This window comes from Rhinopithecus bieti, unplaced genomic scaffold (genome assembly GCF_001698545.2).
Source record: "Rhinopithecus bieti isolate Rb0 unplaced genomic scaffold, ASM169854v2 scaffold_34818, whole genome shotgun sequence".
Taxonomy (NCBI): domain Eukaryota; kingdom Metazoa; phylum Chordata; class Mammalia; order Primates; family Cercopithecidae; genus Rhinopithecus; species Rhinopithecus bieti.
In genome coordinates, this window is record NW_016815484.1 from 1,035,890 (window position 1) to 1,054,637 (window position 18,748).

Here is an 18,748-nt window from a genome sequence, read left to right on the forward strand (position 1 = left end):
CTCTATCACCCAGGCTGGAGTGCTGTGGCCGGATCTCAGCTCACTGCAAGCTCCGCCTCCCGGGTTCACGCCATTCTCCTGCCTCAGCCTCCCGGGTAGCTGGGACTACAGGCGCCGCCACCTCTCCCGGCTAGTTTTTTGTAGTTTTTTTTAGTAGAGACCGCGTTTCACCGTGTTAGCCAGGATGGTCTCTATCTCCTGACCTCGTGATCCGCCCGTCTCAGCCTCCTAAAGTACTAGGATTATAGGCCTGAGTCACTTCACCTGGCTGGCCTGCAGCTTTCTTTTGTGTGCCTACTCTGTTGTCTCCTCATTTATCACTGACATTGTGAACATTCTCTTTTCCTGCCTAAATTCTCTTTCTTCCTGGCAAATAGATTGATTCAATTCTCAAGCACCAGCAAAGACTGGGTTGTTGTAATGGTTGAAATGTATGCTGCCGCTAAAGAAAGTGCAGTGGAGTTAGCTTCAGCAGTAGCTGGAGTCACTTTTAATTGTAAATAATCTTGAGAAGATAAAGACGTCACCAAATGAACTCTCCATTTTGATGTAGATAATAGGCAATAATAACTATGTATATTCAAAATACATAAACATTACGTAGAAAGCTTTATAGACCTGATCCATACCCCATTCTGCTCACATTTTAAAGTAGTGACAATAGCTCTGTTATCAAGAAAAAACAAGACTCAATTGTTATCAAGAGCAACTATTTTCATGTAATTACAGTAGAAACTCTCTTGTCCAGTCCAATTTGGATTTGTTAGTTGATTGTAGAAGTTCAGGGGATGATTTTCACATAGATTTTATTATATATTTTTTCAGTTCAAAATAGCAATGGAAACTTTTTTAAAAAAATGAGAGCCCACCAATTGGAGTTCTTGGTAATTCTTCAAGCACAAACTGCAGCCCCAGTGCATGATCAAAGTGCAGAATGCTTCTAGATTTCCCCATCTTTTAGAGTCACGGCAATTGTGTTTCAGAATCACCTTTTGGAGTTATTCTAAAGCAATCACCTTACTTTTTACAGAAACTTTTTCTTGTTGTACTTGTATTTCATTCATTTACAAAATAAAAAGTCATGTGATCAAAACAGTGACCAGGACTATCACAATGGCGTCATGGTAACTGTGCACTCTACACACTACTCCACATTTGCGGGAAGGGTGGAACTGGGCTGGGGGATGATGCACCAGAGCCATACAGAGTGCATCCCCAGCCAGCCCAAGCTACCTTCAGGGTCAGTGTCATATGTTTGACAGAGGGAGTGGAGGCCATTGGTCTACTCAGGAAGTAGTAACTTAGTGTATTAGTACATTCTCACACTGCTATAAAGAACTGCCAGAGACTAAGTAATTTATAAAGAAAAGAGGTTTAATTGACTCACTGTTCTGCATGGCTGGGGAGGCCTCAGGAAACACAATCATGGCAGAAGGTGAAGCAAGCATCTGCTTCAAAAGGCAGCAGGAAAGAGAAGAGAAAGTGAAGGGGGAAGAGCCCCTTATAAAACCATCATATCTCTTGGGGACTCACTCATTATTACCAGAACAGCATGGGGCACTTGCCCCATGATCCAATCACCTCCCTCCCACAACTCGTGGGAATTACAGTTTGAGATGAGATTTGGGTGAGGACACACAGCCAAACCATATCACTTAGGTAGACTTTCTTTTGCTCACTATGATTTAGTTCCAATTGATGAAACTCTTTCCAGCGAATGACCAGAGTCATCGCTAAAGCCTGAATCTTCTGTAATGACACACATATGTAAAAATTAGAGTGATCAGTAAACTCAGCATTTTGAAAAAATAGTAAACATTTGTATAGCTTAACTATATGCCAGCTGCATTTCAAGCACTTAGAAACAAGAACACTTTTATTCCTCTTAACATCCTTTTGAAGTGGGTATTCCGCATGATCATCTTGCGGTGCTCAAATTTCTTGACTGAGCCAGAAAGAGGTTAAGCAACAGTCAGGGTTAGAACCAAGGCAGGCTGGGCTGGAGTCTTTTTTTGGCCGCTTCTCATTTCTGCTTTTCTAGGCTGAAGTTGCTCTACAGAAGGAGGGTTGGAGACATGACCCAAGTGAATACTCTGACACACAAATCTTTTACATCTTACAGTCCATTCCAATGAGCACACGTGATAGGTTCTCAGCAAAATGTATCAGGAGGTATCAGCCTAGGGGAAGTAAGAGGTGAGCACACCTTCCCAAGTTATCCAGCTCCTCAAGGAAAAAAATGCTTGACTTAGTGGCATGGTAGACTTCCTGCCAGGAATGAGGTTTTGTCAGGGCATGGAAAGCCCTAGGTAGTTTACCAAGCATATATCATCCTTAGCCTTGTCACCTTGAAACTCCAGCCAACTTACCTTTTGTAGATATATTGCCATTAGGAAGCTATATCTCTGGATTGAATATCTGAGTTTGGGATACTTTGCCATCAGCACCATCTTGCTACACTTTACACAGATTATAAAATAGTGAGTAGACATCACTCCCAAAAAGTGGTTTTGCACCTATGAGATGGTGACCAATGTGTGAATATACTCAGGCAGTCATGTCCAATCTAAACACACTGAGAGGAGATTGAACAAAGCAGGCCTGGTCAGAGCCTACCACAGGGCCCTGATAAAGTAAAGTACTTGACTGATATACTAAATGGTATTCATCAACTTCAGACAAGAGAGTCTATGAGGGCCATGATAGAAATACAGGAAACTGACAGATTATGATAACAATAGCTTTGTATTTGTATGGCACTTTGGTTTACAAAATTCTTATCTCCTGGGATCACTATTGCTGACAATGTGGTTAGTCCTAGGTAACAGATCTTGAACTCAGATAGATGTACTTTACAATCCTACCTCCTAGATTTGTGACCTTGGTCAGTTTCCACAATCTTTCTGAGCTTCAGTTTTTTTCTTTCATTTGTAAAACGGGGATAAATCATTTACCTTTGGGGGTTTTATGGTTTATGGCATATAATGCTACTAGGGTTTAAGGCATATATGTGCCTAGCACAGAGTCTATTTGGCAGTAGGTTCAATGCAGACCTCCTTTTTTTTCAGTTGCTTTTGAGATGAGGTCTCTCTCTGTTGCCCAACCTGGAGTGCAGTGGCACAATCTTGGCTCACTGCAACCTCTGCCTCCTGGACTCAAGCAGTCCTTCCACCTCTGCCTCCCGAGTAGCTGGGACCACAGGTGTGCACCACCATGCCTAGCTAATTTTTGTATTTTTTGTACAGATGGTGCTTTGCCATGTTGCTCAGGCTGGTCTCAAACTCCTGGCCTCAAGTGATCTGCCCACCTCGGCCTCCCAAAGTGCTGGGATTGCAGGTGTGAGCCAGTGCACCTGGCCAAGACAAGCATATTTCTATTTAATGACTGGTAAGGTAGAGGTACTGTCTAGTTGGAATGAACTCCCAACCAGTCAGAAAGAAATTGATCCATGTTCTAAACTGAGATGTGGAAATGAGTATCTTTTATGCCCTAAGCAGGGGCAATGACAAATCAATGTGATTTTGCTAATCACTCATTAATGTTTACATATCTGTGTATTCATTTAGCAATTGTTTATTTAAGTACCATATGCCAGGTATTGTGCTAACTTCTGGGAACATAGTGAGTGAGAAATACAATGATTTCTCTAAAACTCATTAACGCTTTGGAAAATTCCAAAGATACAATGATTCCTGTTGGAAACAGAAATTACTTAGTTTGTAATTTAACTATATTAGATCTAAATCATCTGATTAAAGATTACAGAACTAATTATAAAGCTGAAAGGTACATTATGAACTGCTTTTTCAGTGTAATTTCTTAATATAGATTTTTATTAATGTAGTTTTATATAAATGAAAATTCACTGCACAGGTTAGATGGTCTGCAGATTTTAAAAAACTGTTAAAGATAAAAGGGCTTAAATATGTGGTAAGGCTGTTTTATTGTATTATCCAATTTTCATGACATCTTCTAGCACTTTCAATATAATTAGTAAAATAACTGTAACTTTTGGGGTTATGAAAGAAAGATGGTCAGTTTCAAAACTGGAAAATGGAAAAAACATATTGCCAGGAAAGACAGGGTCTCCACTGTGATATGATCTATTATGCATATTATTATTAACCTTCTGATCACATAGATGGCCCTCCTTTCACAATTGTACTTTAACTAGAAAAACTAAATGATTTCATAAAACTTTATAATAGCCAAGAGTTTGACTGAATAGTTCACTTTTAAGGTTTGAGAGTGGAGTTTTGAGTTCCTCACGCTTTGGTTCATAAGCTGAGAAAATATAGGGCTCTTACCAATTATTGGAGAGAAGTGGTATTGTTCAGTTGCATAATGAAGCTTAGGACAGCCTAAATGCTAATTTTCTTGCAGTAAAATGCTCTCAGACTATAAGAAAGGAGAAGATTACAAATATTTGTTTTTTCTTTAACAAGTTACATATTTCAGTTGTCTAGACAATATTAAATTAACCAAATTGTTGAGCAACTGCTCCTCTGGCTCTGTAGACCAGATGTGTGTTGTTTCTTCAGTATTGGGGTGGTTTTGAGTGGTAGGGAAAGCACTGTATTATAAGGTAGAAGCCCCAAGTAGAAGCTACCCCACCTTTATGTTCTATAACTGCGTCTGTGATCACCACATGCTTTTATAAGGGTAACCTTAGAGAAACCCTTTGTGGCTCATCTCCTTATTAATCCCCCAATTCCTGCCCTTTTGGGGGAGTGGGAATAGGAAGGCTTCCTTTGGTGATATGAAGCAGAACGTCTTTAAACTCAGGTCTCATAGCAAACGAGTCTCCCTGACAAACCTCTTCTTCTATTCTTGCCTCTTTCTCTTATGATACCATCTTCCTTTCAGTTTGCTAAGCTTGTATCCTGGAGTCATCTTTAATTCCTTTCCTCTCGTTCTCTACCTGCTAATTCTTCTTCCTTGGCAATTACTCTTTCTTTTTCCCCACACACATTTCAGTTTCCGGGTCTTATTTCAGATTCTTTTTACTTGAAACCTGTAATAGACTCCTAACTAACTTACTTTCAGTCTTTCTGATTCCTACCCATCTGTATTAGTCAGGGTAAGGTACATCATACTGCAGCAACAAGCAGCCACAAACCTCAATGGCTTGGAACAAAGGTTACTTGTGGTTCATGCTACACTGCCATGGTAGATTATAACAGGCCAATCTCTGAAGCATCTTTACTCAGTGACCCAAGCTCCACTACTTAGAATTTTGTCAGTTTCTAATAGAGGAGGAAAGCGGACAGAAGGATCTCACACTGACAAATGTTCTGTCCAAGAAAGGACACACTAACTTCTACTCACAACCATTGGCCAGAACCAGTCACGTGGCAGAAACATGTAAACCTCTCATGGGCTTGGAACGTGTGGAGAAATGGATATCAGGTATCCTACAATAAAGGCCGGAGTTCTATATTGAAGACTAGGGATATACAAGGAAGGCCAGGGTCCTACATTCAAGACTAAGTTTCTCCAAAGAAGGCCAGGGTCCTCTAAGGAAGGCCACGGTAGTCTCCTCAAAGCACTCCATTACTTAAAGTCTTTTGGCAGTTCCCACTATCAAACAGCCCAGAATGCAAGGATCTCTAACATTTATTGAATAGCCAATATTTGTGAAGCACTTACTATGTCAGGCACTTTGCTAGGTTCTTTATATCCATTATCTTATCCCACAACAGTTATTCAGGTAGGCATTATTATCCACATTTGACAGATGAGCAAACTGAGCATTAAAGAGTGTCTTAGTTTGGGTTTTTCCAAAATCAGACCACAGAGATGAAGACTTGGGTGCCAGGAAGCCCACGGAGGGGTCAGGGTAGAGGGTCAGTAATGTGGTGAGTGAGTCACCACTGTGAGCAGTTCGGGCTCAGCACAGCTGCAAACCCTCTGAGAGCCTACAGAACAGAGCTCCACATGGTAGACCAAGGAGCTGGACGAGTTTTCCACCGATTCCTATCCCTCCTTGCTTGAGACTTGTTCTTGAGATGTTAACTCCCCAGCCAGTCCACCTGCCCTGCCACAAGCCAAGCACAGGCTGTCAGCCAGGATATACCCATAGGCAGAGGCGAGGAAGCTGTCAGTTTTCTGGAACTGTGCCGATAACCCGAGGGGATATGAGCACTGACAGCATCTGTTACAGAACAATGCAGTGGGCAAGATTTAAACCCAGTCTTGTTCCAAAACCCACTGTCTGTTCACACTGGCCTCTTACTACTTGCTACTACTAGAGATAGCTCTGTGCTCTAACCAAAATGTATTACTGACCTCTCTCCAAACCATCTTGTCCTTTTCCTTCTTAATCCCTTTGTTCGTGCCATTTCTTCTTCCACTTAAGAGTTCCCTTTGCCTCTGGCCTCCAATGCAAATTCTGTCTGTGCTCTGCCCAGCTCAGTTGCTTTCTCCATGAATGAAGCCCTCTTTGCCCTCTGAGATGCTGCCTCTCTCCTTTAAAACCCTACAGGGATCAGTTATGCTCCTGCCACACTCACTCTGTGGCGTCCCGCATAGCAGGGATACTATCACTTAGAGATCTTTTTCTGGATCTAGTCAGGATGTAGACTCCTTGGGGGCATGGACCGTATTTTATTAAGTTGCTTCAAATATTTGGTGGAATAAGTCAGGTAAATATGACTGTAAATGTGCACACACATATCCGTATGCATGTCCATTTCATTTTCAGCCCATGTTGGCTGACCTTCCCAGAGGTCACTCTGAAGTCTGGATTTGGGGAGGAGAAGGTTTTCTGTTTCTCTGCTTCCTGCACCACTACCAGCTTCTCTACTCACCCAACCTCTGGCATCTGTGTGGCCACTTGCAGTTTCCACTCTTGAGTAGGAACAGAAGAGGGAGCTGACTAATGAGGGCAGGGTGGTTTCCAGCAATTTGCAGCAGGTTCCTCTCCATGTGTCTCCACGTGTCATATCTGGAAATGTGTACCTGTCATTATTCCCATTAGAAATAGAATTGGAATGAAAATGGTTTGCTCATTCTGAGGACATGACAAAGAGAATGCAATTAACCTTAAGGAAAACTGCCCAGAAACCTGTACATGCTTAGCCATATGCCAAGGATTGCTAATGATTAGGAGGTGACAAAAACCTTTGGCTTTGTTTGGTTCAGGCCTAGAAAAAGGAAGCGACTCTTCAGGGCTGTCACCTGATATTCAGAGTTGCACTTTTCATGGTCTAAGAAAAATTGGCATGGACCGAAGAGGGAAATTCCACCTGGTTCTTCCTCACTTACATGTTTCTGAAGAATGACTTTTAGATTTCCATTGCACTGCAGAACTCTATGTCAAGAAGTAACAGCACAATCAATGGCCCTGGCCTCATCCATGGAGTCACTTTCTGGGTTTTGCAACCTGTGAAGTTTTCTAACATGGTAACCCCAACCCCTCCTTGTTAGTGTTGAACTTCAGTTTGAAATGTTGAGTCCAAGACAGGAACTTCTGGCCACAGATGGTGATTCACTAACCAAAGATAAGTGGCCCTTCTCATTCCCCCACCAAGATGTGTAGAAACAGAATATTCCTAATCAGACCCTTAACAATATCTTATCACATTACTTGCTTCAACAATTTCCTGCACAGCAAATTTATAAGTTAATTATGTAGTGGACAAAAAAAAAAAAAAGCGTTTTCTTTTACCTGTGTTAAACAAGTTGCCTTCTGATTTCATTGTCCACCCCTTTGTTCTTACATGGCTAAGAGTTTGTTTGAGGAATGACTTTGTTGCGTTTCATGTGTTTGTCACCGCTGCTTAAATTAAAAGTTTAAAAGGAAAACATTGAAAAAGTCAGCTGCCCAGTGGCGGTCTCTTGCAAGTACATGTAACCTAAAAGTTTGCTTTCATCTTCCAGGTTCTGAAATCATCCCATTTATTAATCACGTGTTCCCCAGTTTGCTGCTGAATGCTAACTGAACACCCAGGTCATTTAGTTGATATTATTCCTATATCAAAATTGCATGATTCCAGGTATACTAAAGGGATAGTACCCACCTATACACATATAGGCAGTTTAAGTATACTATGGAAAAGTATGTCTTCCTATCATGAAAATTTTGTATAAACAGGTGTAAGAAGATTTGTCAGGGCTGGGGGCTGGGTGGCATGTGTGATTAATCAAGGAGAACTTTCTGGAGGAGTTAAATTCTGTGCCAGTGTTGGAAGGAAAAGACATAATAGCATAAAGAGTCATATGAACAACTATAATTATTACACTAGATGAGGTAAGTCAGAGTTTCTATGGGGAACCATTAATCATCACAAAAAATGTCCTGCTCTGTCTATTCTCTTCACCATGGAACATAAAACAGAGTTATCCTGGTGAAAAGCAGCTTCACTGGAAATGTCTTTTCCTGTTTTCTGTTTGTTTGTTTTTAGGTTGCAGCTTTTATTTCTGCCATTGAGACTCTGACTCCATATGTTTTTCATTTCCACTTGGAGAAGTTTGAAATGCTATTGCCTGAGAACTTCTAGTCTAATAAGGCTTTTTATTTGTAACCTTTTAATTCATTGGTGCTTCAAACTATGAAGACCCTTGACTTTCTAATCTGTGCTGTATAGCAGTTGTTTTTGTATGAAAGAACATAGGATTTGAATCAGAAAACCTGGGTTCGAGTCCCAGTTCCTGTACCAGTTTCAGTTGTGTCATCAAGACAGAATCTTCAACCTTTCTGAACTTTGGTTTTCTTGTTTGTAAAATAAATTAAATAAGGATAACAATACTTGTTGCCCACAGAATTACAATGAGGATTAAATTTATTCATGCTCATTGTATAAATTTTAAGTGGCTTTAAAACAATGATCATTGCTATTATTGTACTGGCACAGTATGGAGACTTGGCTGCCAAGAATTCCTCCTTTAAGATCGTCTTCCATTCCTGAAATACTTCAATCGTAAACAGTTATCCACACACGCAAAAAGTGAAAACATATTTTTTCCTTAGCTGTTTACTAGTTCCCCGAAGTGTTTTCATATATGGTTCTTCAAGATACAAATGGTGGAGTTGCAGGTTTTATAGGGTTATATAAGACACTGCATTATATAAAAATTATGCAACAAATCAACATTACTCTTGAAAATTTTTATTATGATTATTCATATGGCATATGTGATTTGGTGTCTACACATATGACTTTCATGTTGGGAGCCATTTGTAGGAAAAATATTTCTCTTTAAACACCAAAATCTCACTCAGGGTTTGACTCTCACACTGGGAGATGCACATAGGAATTAAGATCTCTTAAGGAACAGTAAATTCAGGACTCCTGGCTCATACTCACTCCAGGTGCTCACTCATTAAGCACTCTTTATATTACTGTTTCTTTCTTTTTAAAATTACTCTATTAACCAGCTATTGCTTTATGGAAAACCACACCAAAACTCAATGATTTGTAACGGTTATCATTTATTTTCACTCCTGTTTCTGCAGATTGGCGGGGGTCAGGCTGACCTAGGCTGGGCTCAGCTAGGCAGTACTGTTTCAAGCTGCAGGTTCTCATGAGCTTGGACTCCTTGTTACAGGTTAAACTCAGGTCTATTCCACGTATGTCTATTCTAGGACCCAGGCCGAGGGGGCAGCAGTTTCTCACGGCAATGACAGAGGCTCAAGAGGGAAGCCCAAGTGTGCAAGAACACTTCAAGCATCATACCTGCTAACATCTCATTGGTCAAATCAAGTAATATCTTTAAACTTAAACACAAGGAGTGGGGATGTATATATACCTTGCTTACTATGAAGTGAAAGCAAATAATATGGCCATCCCCAGTGTGAAAGGGGCTGAGAAGTATGCTCCTTCCATATCGGGCAGGAGATTAAATACTTTTTATCAAAAATCTAACCTACTCCTATAGCCAAGTGCATATAGTTGAGTTTCTATAAGTAAATACACAGGTGTTGCATGATTTTATAGTATAAGCATAGAAGGTCCAGTACCCCTCTCCAATGCTGAAATGACATAGAAGATGATGGTCATAGGGTGATGCTCCCATACAGCATCATTTTCATTGTTAAAAAGAAAAAATGAGAAAGGCTATAGGTTTCACAGGTTTATCTTGGTTCTAGCTATAATTTTACCATTCATCTCCCCTTCCAGAAAGTATAATTTGAATCCAAATGATACTAATTAAGGGTTAACTAAAAATCTACCTTGATTTATTTTAAAAAGCAACTCATTATTTTATTTTATTTTATTTTTTATTTGTTTATTTGATTTTTTTTGAGACAGTGTTTTGCTCTTGTTGCCCAGGCTGGAGTGCAATGGCACACTCTCGGCTCACCGCAAGCTCTGCCTCCTGGGTTCAAGTGATTCTCCTGCCTCAGCCTCCTGAGTAGCTAGGATTACAGGCATACATGCCACCAGACCTGGCTAATTTTATATTTTTAGTAGAGACAGTATTTCTCCATGTTAGTCAGGCTGGTCTTGAACTCCTGACCTTAGGTGATCTGCCCACCTCGGCCTCCCAAAGTGCTGGGATTACAGGTGTGAGCCACTGCACCCTACTGCAACTCATTCTTAAACTTTGGTACTTTTGGTACAATTAGTAATAAGGTGCTTGCAATGAAGCTCACGCTGGTGGCAACACATCATGACTAAGAAGCACAGCTAGATTCTGCTAACCACTGGATCTGAATAGTTGACTATAATACAAAGTTTATTGAATATTGCAGTGACCAGGGCTTTTAATTCACTTTTATCAGTTTGATTTGGAAAGGAAAGCCTATTTGCAGTAGTAGCCAAGACAGAGAGAGGTTGTTCAAACAAATGGATGTTTATACATAATATATTTGAAAAAGTTTAAAAAAATATGGCTGGTGAATAAAGTTTAGATTGACAAACTGCTGAATAGGGAATTACCAAATAGAACACCCCTTTTCCTTGCTCCAGATGTAGGTTGAAAGAGTCTCATTATTTCATTGTTTCATTACATGGGAAAGTCTAGAATATAATTGATTAAAATAGAAATAATTTTAAAATTTAAACTAGAATGGATAGATAGATCTTGATGTGAAATTTACCACTTTATAACTTCCCCTATCCTCAAAATGTACCAAACAATAAAGTAAGGTTATGGTTATTAGGCAACTAGTAAAACCTGTCTTCCTTCCAAACTTGTAGTAGGAAAAAATGCTTGTGTAAAGCAGAATGTGTTTCATTTTTAAGCAGACCTCCTTTTTCAATTGATAGTGGGTTAAAAGACCTTAACTCTATATTGTGAAGGCAAATATCACAGTATAAGTAGTTACAATTTGCAATCCTGAAATGTGGAGGAGTACTTGTTATATAGTTAGGATTAGTGCTATTTAAATTGCAAAGCACAATCGGAGACAAGTCTCAAAATAATTGTTAAGGCACTTTGGTGGGTGGGTGGGGGACGGGTTGCCATATCTGTTGATTCCTAGTTACACCTAACCCTGCTGGCTAGGAAATGTTTTAGAAATGTTGTGTATGATCAACATGGGGATTTGGGGTGGGGGTGAGAAATGATGTATAGTGAAAAAAAAAAAAAGGAAAATAGGGTCCATAGAGTATTGATGGGTTCAAGTTAGGAAGAAGAGTGGTCTCCCTCCAGTCTCTTTGTGGGAGAAGCCAAGGCAGAAAGAAAGTTTTCTGACTTTTATTGCTGTCACTATTCTAAACCAAGCTAAAGAGTTGTTCTATAGCAGGTAAGCATTAATTTGATGATGATGATGGTGATGATGATAGAATCAACTTACTGAATATGCAGCCCCGTAAGTTGAATAGTCTGGATTCTCACAGAAGCCAGTTTGACTCTGAAGTCCATGCTCTTTCATCTAAATCCGGCTGCTTCACAGGATACTCAGCTGCCTGGCACTTAAAGAGAATGGCATTTTCTTTACAGTAGAATTCCAACTAATAAACATCAAAGGAGTGAGGGAAATAGAAAATCACCATTAGGCAAACACTGCAATAATAACTGAGGCAGGCAAGATCCACCAATGGATGCTAACATTAGTGGGCAAAAGTTTGACAGAAATAGAATAATTCATAATACCAAAGTAGTCTGCACCCAAATATATTTATTAATTACAAAAGAAAAATAGTAACTTGCCAGTGGAAAGAGTGGGCAGACATCACCTTATTCCAGTGACTAGGGTTAACATCACCAGTAATAAGACACATTGACACTGTATACCCCTTGATATAATTTACTGAGAAGGGCACAGCACTTCTGTGGTATTCTTGCTCAAAATGTATAACCTCAATCTAATTGTGAAAAAAAATTACAAAGCCAAATTGAGGGATATTCTACAAAACAACTGACCAGTACTCTTAAAAAGTGGGAAAGTTGGCCGGGCGCGGTGGGTCAAGCCTGTAATCCCAGCACTTTGGGAGGCCGAGACGGGCGGATCACGAGGTCAGAATATCGAGACCATCCTGGCTAACATGGTGAAACCCCGTCTCTACTAAAAAATACAAAAAACTAGCCGGGCGAGGTGGCGGGCGCCTGTAGTCCCAGCTACTCGGGAGGCTGAGGCAGGAGAATGGCGTAGACCCGGGAGGCGGAGCTTGCAGTGAGCTGAGATCCGGCCACTGCACTCCAGCCTGGGCGACAGAGCCAGACTCCGTCTCAAAAAAAAAAAAAAAAGAAAAGTGGGAAAGTCATAAAAGACAAGGTAAAATGTAGGAATTGTTACAGATCGGGGGAGATTAAGAAGCATAACAGCTAAATGTCATATGAGATCCTGATTGGATCCTGAAACAGAAAAAGGACATTAGTGGGAAACTGGCAAAATTTGTATGAATGTTAATTCTTTTGGATTTTTACCATTGTATTATGGTTATGTAAGAATTAACAGAGGCAGCTGGGTGAAGGATATAGAGGAACTCTATTACTATTTTTACAACTTTTCTGTAAGTATAAACTTATTTCAAAATAGAAAGTTTAAAAAATTAAAGATAATGGTGTAGTTAAATTAAGAGAGGTCAGGGATCTTATTGTATACTTAGAGAGTCACCTTTGTACCAAATAAAGGCCATTATTTTCCACTATTTACTTATCCAGAAACACAGATATTCCTAGAATTTTAAAAATATCTAATCTCTTGTCAATGAATTTCAAATCACACAATTTTGGTTTAGCATGAAACTGGCAGTTGGATATTTTATTCCTTTGGATTCTGCACTGTGGATTTTGGAATTTTTCTAAAGCCTAGGTTATGTAAAGATTAAATCACATCTGAAATGGAAAGGAAGCTTTTAAGAACGCTGTGTCCTAATCCAAACTTGCTTGACCCTGAGCCTGTCCTCTGCAGCAATTACCTGGTCTTTAAAGTCACACTTCTCAGGCAAAAAGCTAGCAAGAGTCATTCATTAGTAAGTGTTATTAGCGCCAAAGGATCACGCTTATTGTGCCTGGGCTCACTATCCAAATAACAGCAGTAGGAGGTGTACCAGTAATTTCTCGGCTCTGAAAACCTCTCACCAAAGATTCAGAGCTATTTCTGGGCACCCCCGGGTCCTAAATCATTTTGTAAAGAGACGTGGCCAAGGAGGAGACAGCTTGCAGCTGGGATCCTTTACTGTCCTAAGGACAATGTTGCTTGAGCGCATTTCAGTCAGGATCCAGTGTCCTTGAGCCAAAATCCACACATCACATAGAGAACACCCTGGGAAGAGCGGCTTGGAGAAAACTGAAGACTTTAAGGGCTTGTGAAGACTCGGAAAACATCTCTAAGCTTGACAATGTAGGTAAGAGGGGATCTGTTGTCTGCTTAGAGAAGGAGGGAAATGGTTTTCCGACATGCTAAGGCTGGGAACATTTACTAGCACTGAGTCTCTCTTTGACATTTTCTTCTTTCCCGCCTGTACAGCGATTGGCGTTGTTAAAGGCTTTGGCTTTAATAGACTATCATACCTGCTGAATTTGAGCAATGCAGGAGTCATCATTAGAGGTAATTTTTTAGATACTGTCTTCCAGGGCTCTCTGATTAGGAAAGATGTAAAACATCTCAGCTCTTTGTACCTTCTCTGGTGCTCCCTAGGAGCATGTTGCTGTACAAATAGCTCCCTCCCGCAGTCCTATCAAGCTTACACTTCTACAAGCCCCAATTCGCTGCATCATCTCTGGGCCTTTAAATCGTTTGTAGAAACTCCTGTGTTGGGGTTTTGAGATGGTATTAAATACTCTATTATACAGCCCTATCTGAATGCCTGTGAACATCAAAGCAAAACCTCCCACTGAATCACCAAAATAAATATCAATACAACATGTAAATATTTTGACAAACATTAGCTAAGATTATTGAATGTTTATTATATATTAAGCATTGTTTTAAGTTTCTTATCTTTTTAATTTTTTTTCTTGAGACAAGGTCTCACTCTGTCACCCAGGCTGGAGTGCAGTGGTGTGATCACGGTTCACTGTAGTGTTAACCTCCTGGGCTCAGGTGATCCTCCCACCTCAGCCTCCTGGGTAGCTGGGACCATAGGCACACACCACCACGCCCAGCTAATTTTTGTATTTTGTGTAGAGACAGGGTTTTTACCACGTTGCCCAGGCTGGTCTCAAACTCCACCTGCCTCAGCCTCCCAAAGTGTCACATTTCTTACCTTATATTAGCTAACTTAATCCCAAACTGCACATCTTTAAAACAATATTGGATATGGGCACAGCGATTTCTTCCTAGTTGAGAAAGCTGAGGCACAGAAAGATAAGGAAATTACCCCTGGGAATTATAACTAGTGAGTGGTAGAGCAGGTTGTGAACCCAGGTTCTGTGGTCCAGAGACTTTGTTCTTGGTCACTACCATGTGCTGCCCCTCGGCTATGGCTTTTATTCTGCAACACACAAGAAAGAATGAGGACAGACAAGACTCTCCCTACTTAGATGCTCATTACTGTGGAAAAATACAACTTTTTTTTGCCTACTCATTCTCATTTACCTAAAAGTATCCATGTACTATGTGGCTTACATAAAGAAGCCACAGCCCAGTGAGAATTTAGAATTCAAGACACTGTGGCAAGACAGTGAGCCAAGGTGAGGCTTGGCTATGGCACGTGTCATTGTCTGGATATTTGTTCCCTCCAAATCTCGTGTTAAAATATAATCCCCAGTGTTGGAGGTGGGCCCTGGTGGGAGGTGTTTGGGTCACGGGGGCAGATCCCTCTTGAATGGCCTAGCACCATTGCCTTGGTGATGAGTGAGTTCTTGCTCTGAGATTGTTGGATCGTCTCTGGGCCTTTAAATCATTTGTAGAAACACCTGTGTTGGGGTTTTGAGATGGTATTACTCTATTATTTACCAGAGGTTATCTCACTCTGAGTTCATGCAAGATCTGGTTGCTTAAAAGAGTATAATGCCTCCCCCACTCTCTCTTGCTCCTGCCCTCACCAGATAATATGCTGGTTCTTCATTTGCCTTCTGCCATGATTGAAAGCTGCAAATTCTGATGGCCAGCCTCCCAGAAAGGTGTTAGGATTCACTTGACATGTATTTATGGAGCATCTATTATGTGCTGGGCAGCATTTTAGGTGTTTGGGATGCCTTAATGAACAAAAACAGACACTGTTTTCTGCTGTCATAGAACTTGTTCTTGAGTGGAAAAAATAAACAATCTGAAAATAAATACATAAATGTATATGGGTAGTGCTATAGAAAAGTAAGAAGTGTTGCCAAGTAAGGAGGATAAGGAATGCTAGGCAAAGAGAGAGAGGGGTTGCAGTTTTAAATGGAGTGTCAGATTGGCCTCACTGAGAATGTTAAAGAGTTACCAAGGAAGTGAGGTAGTCAGCAATATGAAGAACAGCCAGTGAGAAGTCCCAAGGTGGGGGTGTGGCTGTCCTGTTTTAGGAACATAAAGGCCTGGGTGGCTGCACCTCGGGGTCAGATCATGCATGGTCCCAAGGGGCATGTTTACACTAGTCAAATGAGGAGCCACTGCGGGTTTTGAGCAGAGGAATAACCCTGTTGTATTTTTCTTCTCTTCTCCTCCTCTCTTCTCTCTCTCTTTTTTTTTTTTTTTTTTTTAGATTTAGTCTCACTCTGTTCAGCCTGGGCTGGAGTGCAGTGACACGATCTCGGCTCACTGCAACCTCCGCCTTCTGGGTTCAAGTGCTTCTCCTGCCTCAGCCTCCTGAGTAGCTGGGACTACAGGCACGTGCCATCACGCCTGGCTAATTTTTGTACTTTTAGTAGAGACGAGGTTTCACCATGTTGACCAGGCTGGTCTCAAACTATTGATCTAAAGTGATCACCCATCTTGGCCTCCCAAAGTGCTGGGATTACAGGCGTGAGCCATGTCGGGCCGGCTGTATTTTTCTTTTTGAAGTAAAGCTCTGGCTGTTGTGTTGAGAATAAAAATAGAAACAGAGAAATCTGTTAGGAAGTAATTGCGGTAATCCAGGAGAAAGAAGATGGTGGCTCAGTTCAGGTTCGTAGCAGCAGAGGTGGTGAGAAGTGATTAAATTGGGACAATATTTTGAAGATAAAACTAACAGAATTTCCTGACCCTGTGGATGAGTTATGAGTAAAAGAGGAAGGAGCAGAGAATGATGCTGAGATTTTTAGCCTGAGCAACTAGAAGGAAGGACTTTATGTCAAGTCAGATGAGAGAGACCGCGTGAAGCAGATTTGATGGTGGTTGGGAGATCAGGAGTTCTGTTTTGGAGGTGTTGTTACATGTGAGATGCTTGTTAGAAATCCATGTGTTGGGAGGGCTGTTGAATGTACAAGTCTGGAGTTCGGAGGGGAAACTGTGGTCAGAATGATGGTACTGAAAGCCAAGTGTGTTGAGGTCACCAGGTGCTAAAACATTAAGAAGCCAGAGAGATAAGGAAGAACTCACAAGAGATTCTCAGGGGAAATGAGGTAAAACCAGGAGGAAACCAGGAACCCAAATGAAGACTGTCAGGAGGAACAAGTGATCGACTTGCAAATGCTGTTGAGCATTCAAGTAGGGTGAGAACAGAGAACTGGCCATGGGGTTTAAGCAAAGGCAGAGGACACCAGTGCCTTTGAAGAAAGGTATTTTAGTGGCATAGTGAGGGTGAAAACTGACTGAGGGGAGTTTAAAGGAAAATGGGAGGGGAGGAATCAGAGACAGTGAGTATAGATGACTCTTGGTTGCTGGAAAGAGGATAAAAGAAATGGGTGGTAGTTGCTTGGAGAAACAGGGTCAGGAGAATTTTTTTAGATGGGAAAAATAATAGTAGGTTTAAGTGATGTATAGTTCAGGTTCTTTAAATAGCATTATGACATCTTTCTGTGCTAGGGTTAACACAGAAAACCCAAGAATTATGCTTGGGTCATGGAGCTTGAAATGGAGTAGGGTGGGAATGAGATAAAAATAATAATGGGAAGAAAAAGAGCTATGTTAAGGTTGAAACTTGTTACATTCTGAGAGTTTGGGAAGAGCTGGTTACCAGTCATGTCTAAATCAACCCAAGCCTTTGATGCCAGGCAAGTTTGTTGTCCAGTGCCTGGTATGCAGTTGGCACCAATCTCCAATATCTCCCTCCCCTGACAGCCTCAAAGGTCCTGCTTAATCTTGTAATAGGAGGAGATCAGGCCAGGCGCGGTGGATCACACCTGTAATCCCAGCACTTTAGGAGGCCAAGGTGGGTGGATCACTTGAGGTCAGGAGTTTGAGACCAGCCTGGCCACCATAGCAAAACCCCGTCTCTACTGAATACAAAATTAGCCGGGCATGGCGGCGGGCACCTGTAATCTCAGCTACTCAGGAGGCTGAGGCAGGAGATTCATTTGAACTCAGAGGGTGGAAATTGCAGTGAGCTGAGAGAGTGCCATTGCACTCCAGGCTGGGTGACAGAGTGAAAGTCCATCTCCAAAAAAAAAAAATCAGTCTCATTCACACGTATAGATTTTGTAACATAGACAGATTATTTAAAGTCAGAGTTCCTCGAGGATAATGATGACAAACACGGCATAGGCATGGGAATCAGACAAGCTTGCATTCACATTTCAGCTGGGCCATCCTCCTGCTCCGTGGCCTTGGGCAAGTCTCTGAGCCTCCATTTTCTTAACTGCATTATGGGGACAATAATAATGACTACCTCATAAAATCGTTATAAGAATTCAAAGATAGAATAAATGTAAATATAAATTTTGACATGAAACAAATAGTAAGTTAGCAAGAGAAGTGTCTCCTTTCTAAAATATAAATTAACTTTATCTCCATTTCTTGGGTTCATTTTCCCCCAACAGTTTAGAAGCACTTCTGCACACAGACTCTTGACATTTCAGACTGTTTCTTTAAGAGATTTATTTATAAGGTGTCTGAGAATCAAAAACGAGCACGTGGAAAACAAGCCTTTTCTCCCATGTTTAAGTAGCTGTAAAGTAGACCATATAGATTTTTCTAAAGCTTCGCTGATACCTGGCAAGAGACAAACCTTAGTTATCTCAGCTTCTGAGAATTTTTCCAAACAGGCCATAAGTGTCTGAGTGAGGATTTCATGAGAAACCTCTATCCTCACTACTCCTGGCTATCGTCATGCCCTAACAGCCCAGATTCAATAATGAGCTCATTCTGGATTCTTAGAATACCGGGGTTTAGCAGGTGTCTTTTAAATCAGTTTGTGCAGCTGCTTGTGAGGAAAGATTGGGAAGGGTTGCCATTCCCATTTCATAGGGAAGAAAAGCATGTAGTAGTTGTGGAAGAGCAGAAATACACCCATTGTCCTTGGGATTTACCCAGCACACTCTTCAAAGGACTTCATTAAAGAAAAACATTCCCCCA

General features: G+C 41.0%; 1 protein-coding gene across 11 annotated transcripts in view; it reads left to right on the forward strand.

Annotated features, from left to right (window-relative positions):
- Positions 1–18,748, forward strand: part of EGFLAM (EGF like, fibronectin type III and laminin G domains) — a 231,373-nt gene that overhangs the window by 57,192 nt on the left and 155,433 nt on the right. Inside the window, exon 1 of one of the 11 annotated variants that reach the window (XM_017853207.1) lies at positions 13,717–13,735. The exons of the other annotated variants lie outside the window; for them this stretch is intronic. The gene's annotated coding sequence lies outside the window, so the exon portion shown is untranslated. Of the gene's footprint in view, positions 1–13,716; positions 13,736–18,748 lie in introns of those variants that run through there. 11 annotated transcript variants of the gene reach the window in all.